Source organism: Camelus dromedarius, chromosome 8, assembly GCF_036321535.1.
Source record: "Camelus dromedarius isolate mCamDro1 chromosome 8, mCamDro1.pat, whole genome shotgun sequence".
Taxonomy (NCBI): Eukaryota; Metazoa; Chordata; class Mammalia; order Artiodactyla; family Camelidae; genus Camelus; species Camelus dromedarius.
The window spans coordinates 56,048,797-56,060,948 of NC_087443.1; the positions used below are offsets into that span (position 1 = coordinate 56,048,797).

Below are 12,152 nucleotides of genomic sequence, written 5' to 3' on the forward strand. Positions count from 1 at the left end.
AAGCCCCAGCTACAGGGCAGGGTCCAGGTTTCCTCCAATAGGAGCTGGGCAGCAGTGTGAGCCCAGCCCCCTCTGGAATGGGCCACACAGCCACCTGGCCAGGTCTCTGGACCCTGGCATGGAAGCTGGCACTTCCACCCTGGGCTTCGGGGGGGGCTGATTAGAGTGGGCACACCTATTCTGGGCTCCTTAGGGCTACAGATGTTTGCACAGACGCATTGATTGTCCTTTGACTTTCGCTTTGCCTTACTGACTTCAGGTGACAGTGCTGCTGACTCCATGATGCCGAGCGGTGTGGTGTGGCTCTAGAGCTCCTGCCACACATCAAGTGAGTTGGTATCGGTGGGAGCCCTTTTGTAAACTGCAGGAGGTTGTGGGAGCAGGGGACAACTGATTGGAATGTTGCAAGACCTGGAGGAGATTATGTTCTCAACTCTGTCACATTACGGCCAGGAATTAGAGTTGGAAAAGCCCTCAGCTTTTCCAGCTACCTGTCAAGCGTGGAGTTGCTCCACTCAGCACCCCTGCCAGGCAGTCAGCCGGGCTTTCCTTCAACAAGGCAAACCTTGGATGGTTCTAATGAAGGAACTCCTTCCTCTCGTTGGCCTGGTCCTCTGCAGAGGATGTTCCTGTATGCTGCCTTGTTGCCCCTCACCGTGGCCTTGTAAGGGGGTCTGTGCTCAAGGAGCTTGGGTGAGCCTAGGCAGGTCTCCTTTGTGTTTCCCAACTACTGGCTCTGCACAAGTAGATCTGCTTTTATTTGGTAAAGTTTTCCTGTTACTGCTTCTGGGATTCGAGTCTGGGGTGAGCATCAATGACCTGTCTTACAGCTTGGTGAGGGTCAGAGGACATGGGCCTTACCCCAGTCATCTCACATGTGTGGCCAGGCCCTGAAACACAGCCCCCGAGGTGCTCAGTGTTGTCCTCTGCTGCTCAGGTGCATTCTGCCTCCTTCCTGACCTCCAGCATATTTTATGGGCAAGATTCCAAAAGCCCTTTCCAGACAGCAAGGTCAAAGCTTTTGGCTTCCTCCTCCTTTAGAATGTACCTGGCTGGTGGGGTGAGGGTGGTGATGGACACGTAGGAACCACATGGTACCAAGAACAGGATGTAGCAGCTGGGAGGAGGGACCTGGAGTGTGGCCAGGGTATGATGGCTGAGTGCCTCTGAGAAGGGCCACTACCATGGGAGGCTGGGGCCACCCAGGTAACTCTCTCCTATTTCTCCTTTAGAGGTCTTGCACCCCCCTGCTTCTTTCTTTTTCTGCTTTTCTTTGTTTTCTCTTCTTATGAGGCACGTCTGAGCTGTTCTGCCTTCAGCTCTTCAGCATCTTCTCTTCTGTCCACCTGGAGTTTCCTGATCTTGAGATTTAGTGTCCTTGATACATCATATTTCTATAACATCTTCTCCTTCAGGGCTCTGCAGCCATACCTGCCACTTCAGAGCAACTTCTGTCTACCTGGGAGCTTTAACATCGAACGTCAAGACAGTCTGTATGGCTGGCTGCTGGCCTGCCCAGAACGCTTAATTGCCTCTTGCAGGTGACATCTTACTCCACAAGGACATTTCATGACAGAGCCTTAATCCTGAAGGACAGGTCCAGTGGTCAGAATTTGATGGATTGTGGCAAGCCAACAAGGAAGACGTTTAGGGGCAATAGAAGGAAATCAGTCATTTGTGGAGTATCTTCCCTGTGCCGTAGTGAGTTGCGCCTTCCAGCGGGCCTGTGAGGTGGCACCATTATCTCTGTTTTACAGATTCATGAACTCAAGCTTGCTTAGGGTCACCAGGCCAGTTAATGGGTGGGGTCAGAGTATAAATCCTCGTCTGCTTGGCTCCAGAGTCCAGGTACCTTCCTCTGGTCTGTGCTTCCTTTCTGCAGGGCCTCTGCCTTCACTGTTTCCTACTAGCCCTGAGCCCAGTGCCTGGCATGAACGTGAACATGTGGTGATTGTTATAGAGACAAAGCTGTCAGGCAGGGTGGACCTGGGATGGTTTTGCAGATGACTGAGGCCCCTGCGGGGTGGGAAAAGCAGCGGCTGTCTTCTGTCCTCGGAGGGGGCTCCCAAGCTCACAGTGAGAGTGTCCAGAAGTGGAACGAAGGGGTGGTGGTGCTGGGTGTAGCAGACCCAGAGTTACAGCAGGACTGCTGATCTCAGCGGGCTCCTGAGGCTGACAAAGACCCGCTTCCTGGTTCCTCTTTGGGAGGTGGTGTCAGCGAGATGATGCCCACCATCCCCTGGGCCAACCCCTTCCCCATTTCTCTTGTTCTTCCCGACCTCTGCCCCATGACAGCCAGCAGGCTGAATGTGAGGGGACCCATCGAGGGGCTAGAATAAATGTTGATGTGCATTTGGTTTTGCATCCCTTAACCCTTTCTCACCAGTGAGAGTCAGACTTTCATACCTTTGGGGACCAGATTTGTCTTTCTGGTCCCCTACTTTGGCTCGCATGCTGCCTTTTCCCACTCTCACCCCTGCTTGTGCCTCATTATGAGTTCCTCATGGAGCATTTGCCCTGACTTGTACACCCCCTTCACTTCTTCTTCTCTCCTGACTCCTAGATCTTAGTGGTTTAACTGGGGGTCAGGACTCACCCTTCCCCCACAGGCTCTGAGAAAGGTATTTGATGATGATGAAGACGTACATCCCACTGGTGCTCAGCTCGCCCTGTGAAGGCCGGTGCATTTATTCACGTAAAGCTATCCCGCTGTATGGAAGGGGCCTAATGATACAATGGCTCAAAGAATGAGAAATTGATTTTTCTGTCTCATGTAGTGGCCTTTATGTCCCTGACATGAACAGACCAGGTTAGAGGGGCGCCTCTGCTGCTTGTGGTCATTCTGGGATCCAGTTCCTTTGGAGGTGCTGCTCCATCACAGGACATCATTGTCCCCATGATTGCAGGTTGGATTCCAACCAAGGGAAGGGACAAGAGGAGGTGTAGGAGGCAAGCCTGCTGTCCTTAGGCCCTGGTCCTTTATGGCTCAGGTCCCTACAGCTCACATTCCATTGGCAAGAACGTAATCACATGGCCACCCTGTCTGCAAGGGAGGCTGGGAAATGTAGTCCACCAGGGCTGCCACTTGCCAAGAAGGAGGGGAGAATGGATTTGGGTAGACAACTGCCAGTCTCACCACAAAAGATAGAGAGTATTTTCATTTGCATGCGCTAATAAGAATTTTTCCCTGGCTGTAATGTGCCTGCTCTCTTTGATAACTTGCACACATGCCTCCTTCCTTGGCAAATCTCTATGTGTCAGACTCAAAGCTGCACAAACTGGGTGAACCAGAACTGAGTAAGGCAGTTCCGCCTTTTAGTAACTCAGTGTAGTCTGGAGAGGGCATGTTTGGAGGCCAGACAGTCCATAAGTGCCAACACAGACATTCTCTTGTTCTTGTGCATGAGGCATTACAGATACAGAGCTGAAAGACCGTGCGTGGCCTCCGTGTACTTGCAGTCGTGCGGACCAGGAGATGGAAGTGAAGTGCTGGGAGCAGGGCTGGCTTGGGCAATGAGGAGGGCTTCACAGAAGAGGTGACATTCGAGCTGGGCACAGAAGGGTTCAGTTTCAACAGGTGGAGGAGGGGATCTTCAGCAGAGACCAATAGTGAAGGCGTGCAGACTAGTAGAAGTCCGTGCAGGGCTGCTGGCTCGGGTGTGGCCTGAGTGTAGTGGAAGGGAGTCCAGATGTCTGCGTGGCTCACTCCTCGCTCCATTCTGGCCTCTACACCTGCCTTCCCTGGCTTCCCTCCCTGCAGTTGTGCCCCCTCTCATGCCTTTATATTTCTGCTTCATTTTGAGCAGAAGACATAAATACTTGGCACATCTATATTGACCTGTGCATCGTTTGTCTCTCCCTCTAGAGTGTAAGCTCCGTGAGAGCAAGGATTTTGTTTTGTACAGTACCTGGCAAATGGCAGGTACTCAGAAACTTGTTAAATGAATAAATGAGCGAATAGAAATGTGTGTTGAAGATCATATTCTTGAAAAAGCTTAATTTCCATGCTGAAGAGTTTGGCTTTTATTTTGTAGGCAGTGGGGAGCTACAGAAAGTCTTTGAGCAGGAAAGTGACACAATCACTGTAGAGAAGGTTCCTGGCAGCAGGAAGATGGGTTGGAGCAGGGAGAGAGTGTCCCTTTCCTGTCCTGCCCCAGCTCCATAGCCACATGCCCTTCAGCCCAGTGCCCTGTTTGTGCAGCCTGGAAACCTTTCCCTGGGCACAGTCATTTTGTTTGGGGCCGAGCAGAGATTCAGTCTCTGGTGAGCCTTCATTCCTAGCAGTGGGATAGATGTGAGCTGACCTCTGCCTTTGTTTTGGGAGCTGAAGAGGGTCTCACAAGCCCTCTTGTGTATTTCACTGGTGAAAGTGAAACTGGGTACAGTCTTTCTGAAAAGCAATTTGGCAAAAGAAGTCAAGAACCTTAAAGATGTCCCTACGTTTGATCTAGAAATTTTACAACGAGGACACCATCATGGGAAAATAAACCAAAGTGTGTGCAAAGCTTTATGTATGAAGACTTTCATCCCAGTGTGAAAGATTAGAAATTATCTAAATGTGTGACTCAACAACCTCTCAAATCCACCCCTCAACTCCATCCCACTAAAACTCTGCCTGCCAAACAGTAGACACTCGATACAATTGGAGTCCAGGCCCTTATTTTCTCTGCTGAGTTAATGCAGCAGCCTCTAACTGGTCTTCCTGCTGCCAGTGCAGGCCCCTCAAACCACCCTATGCACGGATTCCAGAGGGAGCGATCAAAAAACTGCATGTCCTTCCACTGCACCTCTTCAGGTTTCTTGCATCTCTTGGGAGTAATGTCCCCCCTGTTTCACTGGCCTTGCCTTCCACACCCTGCCCCCACCTCTGCTTTGGCTTGGTTTCTGGATGCCTCCTGCCTTGCACGCTGCACTCCAGCAGCACTGCCTGTGTTTCTCCCAGCCTGCGCACCTCCGGGACCTTGCTCCCCTGTTTTCCTTTGCCTGGCTAACCCCTGCTCATCCCTAGACTCGGAGCAGACTTCAGGACTTTCTGCAGACCAAGTGAGACCCACCCCCCCATTTGTGTTCCTGAGATCCTACATGATCGCGATCCTTGCAGTTGTACCTTGGTTTCTGTTATCTCCTTACATGCTCTGTCACCCTTACCAGCTCTGACCTCGAGAGCCTATCTTACTGACTTTGTGTGTCTGTTTCTTTGCATGGGGTCTGGCACTTAGGAGAAGCTCAATTTTCTTGAATGAGTGAATGAATGAAGAATGTAAGCTTTCTGTTATGAAGAAATAAATACATCCTGTACGATGCTAAGCATGTAGTAAGTGCCCAATAAATATTTATTGAATGATTCTATGTGAACCAAAAACTACAGGATTTTTTGGAAATGTTATATTTATCCTGGATTTCGTTTGTTTCCTGAGTTGGTATCTAGGGTGGAACCGGGGCATCAGCATTTGTACAGAGCTTCCACAGGTGAATGGGATGAGCAGCAAGGGCTGCAAACCACTGGTCCAGCAGCTTAAAATAAAAACAGGATCAAGGACATACTAATGTTGAGAGTTTGGATTCTGTGTACTGTGTGATCCCAGCAGTACATGTGCGCATTGAAAAGAACAGAAAGACAAATCCCTCAACGTGTTATTGTTGGGTGATAGGATTTGGGTGACTTTAATTTTTTTCTTTTTTTTTTATTGTGTACTTTTTCTCTATTTAGCATGTGTTACCTTTTAAAGAACATAACACATGAAAGAAGAGCAGTTGGACAAGGCGGTCCTGATTGTGCTCAGCACCAGGGGCCCTGGGGTAAGTCCTGGGCTGCAGCCTTCTGCTGGCTCCCAAGACCAATTCTGGCACTGGGTCTAGAACCTGACCTGTTGGCCCTTTCTGAGCACCAGCATCCTGGTGCTCCGAGAAACTGCCCAGGGACCAGGGACCTTGGAAACTGCCATAGATAATTCCTAGGCCTGAAGCAGGCTACCTTGTCATTCCAGGTCTCCAGGTGAGGTATGTGCTGGGATTTGGTAAGAATTTCCCACCACAAGGTAGTATCCAAATGGGTCCAGAACAGAAAAGCTAAGCTGAGATGGGTTGAGGGTGAAGCCACAGACCTGGGGGCCAAGGTCAGTAGGGACATTGTGATACTGGGGGCTGGGCAGAGAGCCGCCTGACAGGTATGAGGCAGGCCTGGGCAGCCAAGTGGGACACTGAGGGTTAGAAAGGTGGGCAGTTGGGGAGCAGGTAAGAAGGGACGGACTGGGTCGGGGAAAGCAGACAGCTGGAGGGAGCAGCCTGAACCAAGTAGCTCTCGGTTTCTGACCTCTTGGTTCTGGAGCTAACCATGCAGCTGGCGTTTCCACGGGGTGGGGGTCGGGGTGTGTGTGTGCTTGCTTGTTGTTTAATGCCATCTTCCTCCCAGAAGCCCTTTTGAGTTTTTCCCCTATGTTCCCCGACAGGGCAAGCTCTTTCTTTCCTTTAAAGCCCTTTAAAGCTCCTTGTTCATGCCTCTTACGGCCTTCATCACTTTCTGATTTTGTATTCTTGTTTCTGGGCAAGTCTTGCGCCCTCCTGAGGGCAGGATGAAGTCTCATGCATCTTTGCGGTCCACATGGATCCAGGGAAGGTGGAGGAGTGATTCCACCTTTCCTGTTTTCCTAGCTGGGAGGGTCAAGGCCAGGGCTATAGCAGGGAGGGCTCTGCTCCTGGCCTTGTGGCTGGCTCCTGCTGGTGCTTCCCTGGGTCACCACAGCAACAGGATGCTCACCGGCAAGCAAATAGCATCCAGTCCCCCACACAGGGCTACCAGCCTCAGCAGTTCTTGACCCCAAGTGGGTTGAAACTGAGAGGATGCCTTTTCCAGCAGCTGGGAGCTGAGCCCACAGGGCTCCTTCCCTGTCCCTTTGGTGGCTGTGCTGAAAACAGATACCTCCTGCTGCCCTAGGTTTGCTGCTGCTGCCTCGTCCTCCGCCTCCTCCCTACTGCCAGAGCCTGTCTGCATGGATCCCTGGCAGGGAGGAAACTCGGGGCAAAACAGGTGGTCTCCTAGCACACAGCTACCAGCTGCATCCTGTCTGCCAGGGAGCCTTCTCAGGGCCTTGCTTTCTCCTGCGTTTCAGCACCCTGGGAGCCTGCCTTTCTCCTCTGCCCTTGGTGAGGGTGGGAGTGCGGGGGCGGGAGGATGAGGAGGCTGCCCCTGCCTGGCCTGGGGCTGGTGGAGCACCCCTGAGAGAATGAGGCCTGACCTGTCTGCCCTGCCCCCTGGCAGCCGCCTCCCCCAAAGTCTGACTCAGCTCTTGCTTGACACAGATCTGAAGTCCTCCTCATCAGACTGGTCTCAGGGAGAGCAGGCGATGTGGGCCATGGCCCAGCTGCCTGAGACAGGCCAGGCCCTGCGGCCTTCTACTCTGGGAAATCCTGCAGGCAGGGCCAGCTGTGACCTTTCCTGGCCACCCAGCTGGCTGCCTTCCCCTAAGACAAAGGCCTAAGGGTGGCTCCACCCAGTCAGCTGTTTTCTGCAGGTTCTTTCTGTTGCCCCCTTTCTCTCCCTCACCCTCACCTCTTCCTAGGAGACCTGCACGCTCACCACCCCACCATGTGATCCTCTCCCTGGTTCCTTCTCTAAGCCTTTATTTAGCACCTATTGTGTGTCGGGCACTGGGCTGAGCCCTGGAGCTCCTGAGATGGGTAAGGCCCAGCCCTGCCTGTATTTGCCGTGCGGCTCCCACAGAGTGACTTAAACGGGAACTTTGTCAGATCCAGGACAGCTAGGAAGAGTCCTTCCTTAGAGGTGCCTTGTGGGCAGAAGACACCCGAAGTCCTGGCTGAGCTGTTTCCGCCTTGTTACGACAAGGATCTTTTATTGCCTTTCCCCGTAAGGCTCATAAAGTTTTCTACCGAACCACACTTAAACAAAAGCTTAAAACACACACATGAGACTTTATTTTTTTTAAAAGTCAATGCACATACAAATATATATCCTGGAATGTTAAAGGCTCATCACCACAACTCTCCAGTGGAAAGACTGGTGTGTATCCCCCAGATTTTTTTGCTTGAAGATGCTAACGCTGTCTTTATAAACTTGGGCTCGTTTGGAGCTGCCTATTTTCTTGGGAAGCACACAGGCTCCAGGGGCCATCATCTGCCCCCTGGCAGTTACTCCAGCCCTAGACCTCTGCCAAGAACAGAAACGGTGTCAAGCTCACAGTCCTCCTTGCTGTCCCCAACCCTTCCCCTCACCAGTTTGCACCAAGTCAGGATCTAAAGCTCTATGGTGAAAGCCTGAATTTCAGCTGCCAACCTCCCCTCCCCCCTTGAGCCCCAACCTCATCTTCCCAAGAGGAGGACTGTGTGGGCAGCAGGGAAATCCTACTTGGATCTGGAGATTCAGGATCTGTGGGGTTTCCCACCCATCTTCCTCTCTCTGGCCATGTCACTTACTTCCTCTGTTCCTGCCCCATTTCCTGGCCTGCAGAAACTGAGTCACGGAGACATCATAACCTTCCAAAATTGACCAAAACATCTTTTCTGGGCTGGTGTTCTGTCGGCCTCTGTGAACTACTAGTTTCCGTATGCTGAGCAGAAGCTTTAATGGACAGATATGCCTTAGCATTTCCATTTAAAAAATCATGGTCTAAGTGTAGTTGGAGAGAAATTCTTTTGAGACCTGGGGGAGCCGGACAGGAATAAAAGGTCTTTGTCATGACAGGGTTGGCAGTTGCCTCTCAGTCACCCAGTGGTGGCACAGCTGTAGAACCAGAGCCAATCATCCGGGGTGGACACTAGAAAAGATGAAAGCGGGGCAGTCCCATGAGTGCCACAGCCATGGCCTGATTGGAAGTGACCCCTGCTCACCACACTGCTGACTTGTGTTCAGGTATTTCTATAGTCCTGACCTTGTCAGCGCAGAGTGACACCAATGTTGAGCAGTAGGCCAGTGGGCCAGGGGAGAGGGCGCCCATCAGGGCCCAGGGGGGCTCATCAGCCCTCAGGCTGTCTTGCTGCCCTGCATGCGCTGTCCGAGCCTGACTCCAGGTTTGTGCTGCTGCTGTACTTTCCAGCAGCAATGCCTCCTCCCTCACCCACTTCAAGGCCAGGTTCATAATGTTATACCTCCTCCATGGAGCCTCATGGATGTGCTCACTCCCTTCTCTGCTTCCCCAGTGCCTTCTGTATCTCTTTTATGCCATTATGCCACTTCTGGCTTGTCTGGTGGTATAGTCATTCATTCATTCATTCATTCATTCATTCATTCATTCATTCAACTACTACTGAGGACCTACTCTGTATAAGGTGCCAGGTGCCCCTGTGCAGGAGAGCTCATGGCCCTGCCTATGAGCAGCTGGCATTCTGATGGGGAGACAGACAGAAAAATGGGTGGACTAACCAGAACAGAATTGAGATGGACACTACTTAAGAGGAAAGGAGCTGGGATGAGGAATGGGGGAGCCCACCTTAGTTAGGTCGGCAGGGGAGGCCTCTCTGAGGAGGTACTGTTTAAACCTTAAGGTAATTAAAATGTCATCCTCACATTCTCAGGCCCCTTAATTGCCTGGTAGGATCTTGAACACAGTGGGTGTTCAGGAATTATGCTGAGATGAATCTGGGCCATGACCCTTTCGTCTGGGCCTCAGCACCCTGGGAGCCAGTAATCATCACCCTCTCCCGCCTTGGGGCTCCCTAGCCCCACCTCCAAGTGTCATTTGACCGAGAAGAATTGGGTTACTTTGGCATGGGGTGGCAGGGGCCTGTGAACCTGGGTGTGGGCCAGCAGGGCTGCTCCCAGGCCAAGGCCATCAGCATCAGGGTAAGAGACAGAGTTAGAGAGAGAACAGGGGCCCGGGCTGAGGACCTCCAGACAGCCTGGAGGCTCTGCGTGTGACTGGTCTTCTTGCACCTGCATCCTCCATCAGCTATGCTTCACCCCCTCCATTTCCACTGTTACCCCAGAGGGAAACTGAGGCGCAGAGCTTGGAAACTGCCTCTTCTTTTAGCAGCAGCAGAGGCCAAAGTGGGTCACTGTATTTGGTGAAGAGAGATGGGGAGTCTGAAATGCGTGGATGAGGGTGAGGCCTGCCCCCATACTGCCCTGCCAGCCAGCTGGAGCCTGCTGATTTCCGGAGTCCTTGTCACACAGGGTCAGAGCTGGAAGTGGCCGCAGTGGAGATGATCTAGCCCAGCTCCTGCCCTCCCCCTTGGCAGATGCATAAACAAGGCCAGCTTGGTCAGGGCGTGGGCTCCCAATATACTTTCCACATACCTTTGCCCTGGCACGAGGCAGTTTGCCTACTCGTGTGTGTGTATGTGGGAGGGTTTCTTTGAACAAAGTTTGCACATATAATCATTTATTTATTATGCATTTGTTTATTTTTTTAAAGTGTGCCGCAGAGTAACACATTACAAGTGTTTCCTAAATTACACATTCAAGTATTTTCAAAATAGTGAGCATGAACATAATGTGTCACAAAACCAAAAAGGATCACAGTGCATCATTTGTGTGATTCAACCCCGGCCCAGACGACGCTAGCTCAGCTGGATGGGGACGTGTCATGCTCTTCTGGGTTGCTCAGTGCCTGGCGCTGGTAGATGGCTGTGTGAGAGACCAAGCCGTTTCCACTTCAGTGCGGGTCCCCTGGGTGTGTGAGAGTCTCTCTCCTGCCAGTCTTGCAACATTTTTGTGCACAGACTCGTAGCTCTTGTGTGCGTGCATGCGTGCATGCGTGCACGCATGACCGCACGTGTGTCTTGCCTGGCGGTTTGGAGCAGGGGCTGTGAGTTTTTGGAGGGCAAAGATCTTGCTTTAACTGTCTTTGTGCCCCTCACAGGCCCCACACAGGTCTTTCCATGGGTGGATTTGAGTTGAGTCTTAGAGCCAGAGGGGGCTCTGGATCTGTTAGTCCAACCTCCTCGTTTTACAGATGGGGGCTCAGCCGAGGGCCTGCAGGGAGATGACCTGCCCCAAGTCACGGGTTCTGAATGAACCAGGAGGTCCTTCCATAGCTGAGTTGGGAGATGCCCTGGGGGTGAAGGGCCTGTCCCTGAAAGGCCAGTGGGCAGTGTGGGTGGGAGCTGAAGCTCATTTGTGCCTCGGGAGCCTGGGGCTTCTGGGGGCTGTCAGGGAGGTGTCAGGGGGTGTGAGGAGGGGTGACCAGGCAGTATGTTGTGTCTGTCTCCCCACACCCCCGACCCCCGCATCAGATCCACTTTACTTGCCTCACATGGTCAGTGGGCTTCTCTGAAAACCATTCACTCTTTTCTCTGAAACAAGGGTTTTGCTGCTTAGAAAAGAGCTCCCCTGGAGCTGGCTGAGGAGACCTCTCCTTGTTTAGTTTGGGGGCCTGCCTTTGCGGCCTGGCTGGAGGGCGGGGGTGCAGTGTGGGAGGACTGAGGGCCCTGCCTCCCCCTGCCCTCCATACCAACAGATGCCAGGACTCCTGGAGGCTGCTCAGCCCCTGTGAGCTCCCCGCCCTCCCCATCCACCCCCTCCTCAGGCGTTGCCAAAACAAACAGTTCTGCACGAGGTGCCTGGGTGCCCAGGGGCCCTTCCACACAGCCACCTCCCGCAGCACCCTGGAGGGCCAGGCACAGCCCACACCTTTGGCCATTTCCGTCCCCTCTCCTCCTGAGGGGCTGGCGCCTTCCATCTGGAACCTTCTCTGAAGGAGGAGGAGGGGCGTGGGGAACTTCCCGGGTTGGGTTCACTGCCTTTCACTCCAGCAGTCTGGATCCTGTTACCCTCCCGTAGAGAGGTGAGGAGGTCTTGCTTTTGAGAAAATGTGTTTTTCTTTTTTTACTTTATATGTCACAGAAACATCAAATAACTCAGCTAGGCTGTACACAGACCAGTACTCAGTAATAAAAGCTTGCAGATGGAAATGAAATTAGACCCAGAGAGGTTCATTCATTGATTCATCTTGGAACTGCTTTCTGACCATCTCTGAGACTATCTCCCACGAAAGGAGCGCTCACAACCTACCAAGAACCTGACACTCAGAGGAGTGTTATGTTATGGGGGTTTCAGAGCCAGCCCACCACCTAGCTGTGTGACCTTTGGATTAGGAGATTTAATACATATCAAAGGCTTAGAACAGTATCTGACGTGTAAGAACTTAACCATGTTCACCATGTTAGTTAACATCCTGGTGTTTACTGTGGGTCTCATT

General features: G+C 52.2%; 1 protein-coding gene across 3 annotated transcripts in view; it reads left to right on the forward strand.

Moving 5' to 3' along the window:
• The window catches only part of UBTD1 (ubiquitin domain containing 1), a 48,609-nt gene that overhangs the window by 21,630 nt on the left and 14,827 nt on the right, over positions 1-12,152 (forward strand). The window contains exon 2 of one of the 3 annotated variants that reach the window (XM_031461535.2): positions 260-328. The exons of 1 other annotated variant lie outside the window; for it this stretch is intronic. The gene's annotated coding sequence lies outside the window, so the exon portion shown is untranslated. Of the gene's footprint in view, positions 1-259; positions 329-5,743; positions 5,800-12,152 lie in introns of those variants that run through there. One more of the 3 variants, XM_031461533.2, reaches the window with a different exon arrangement.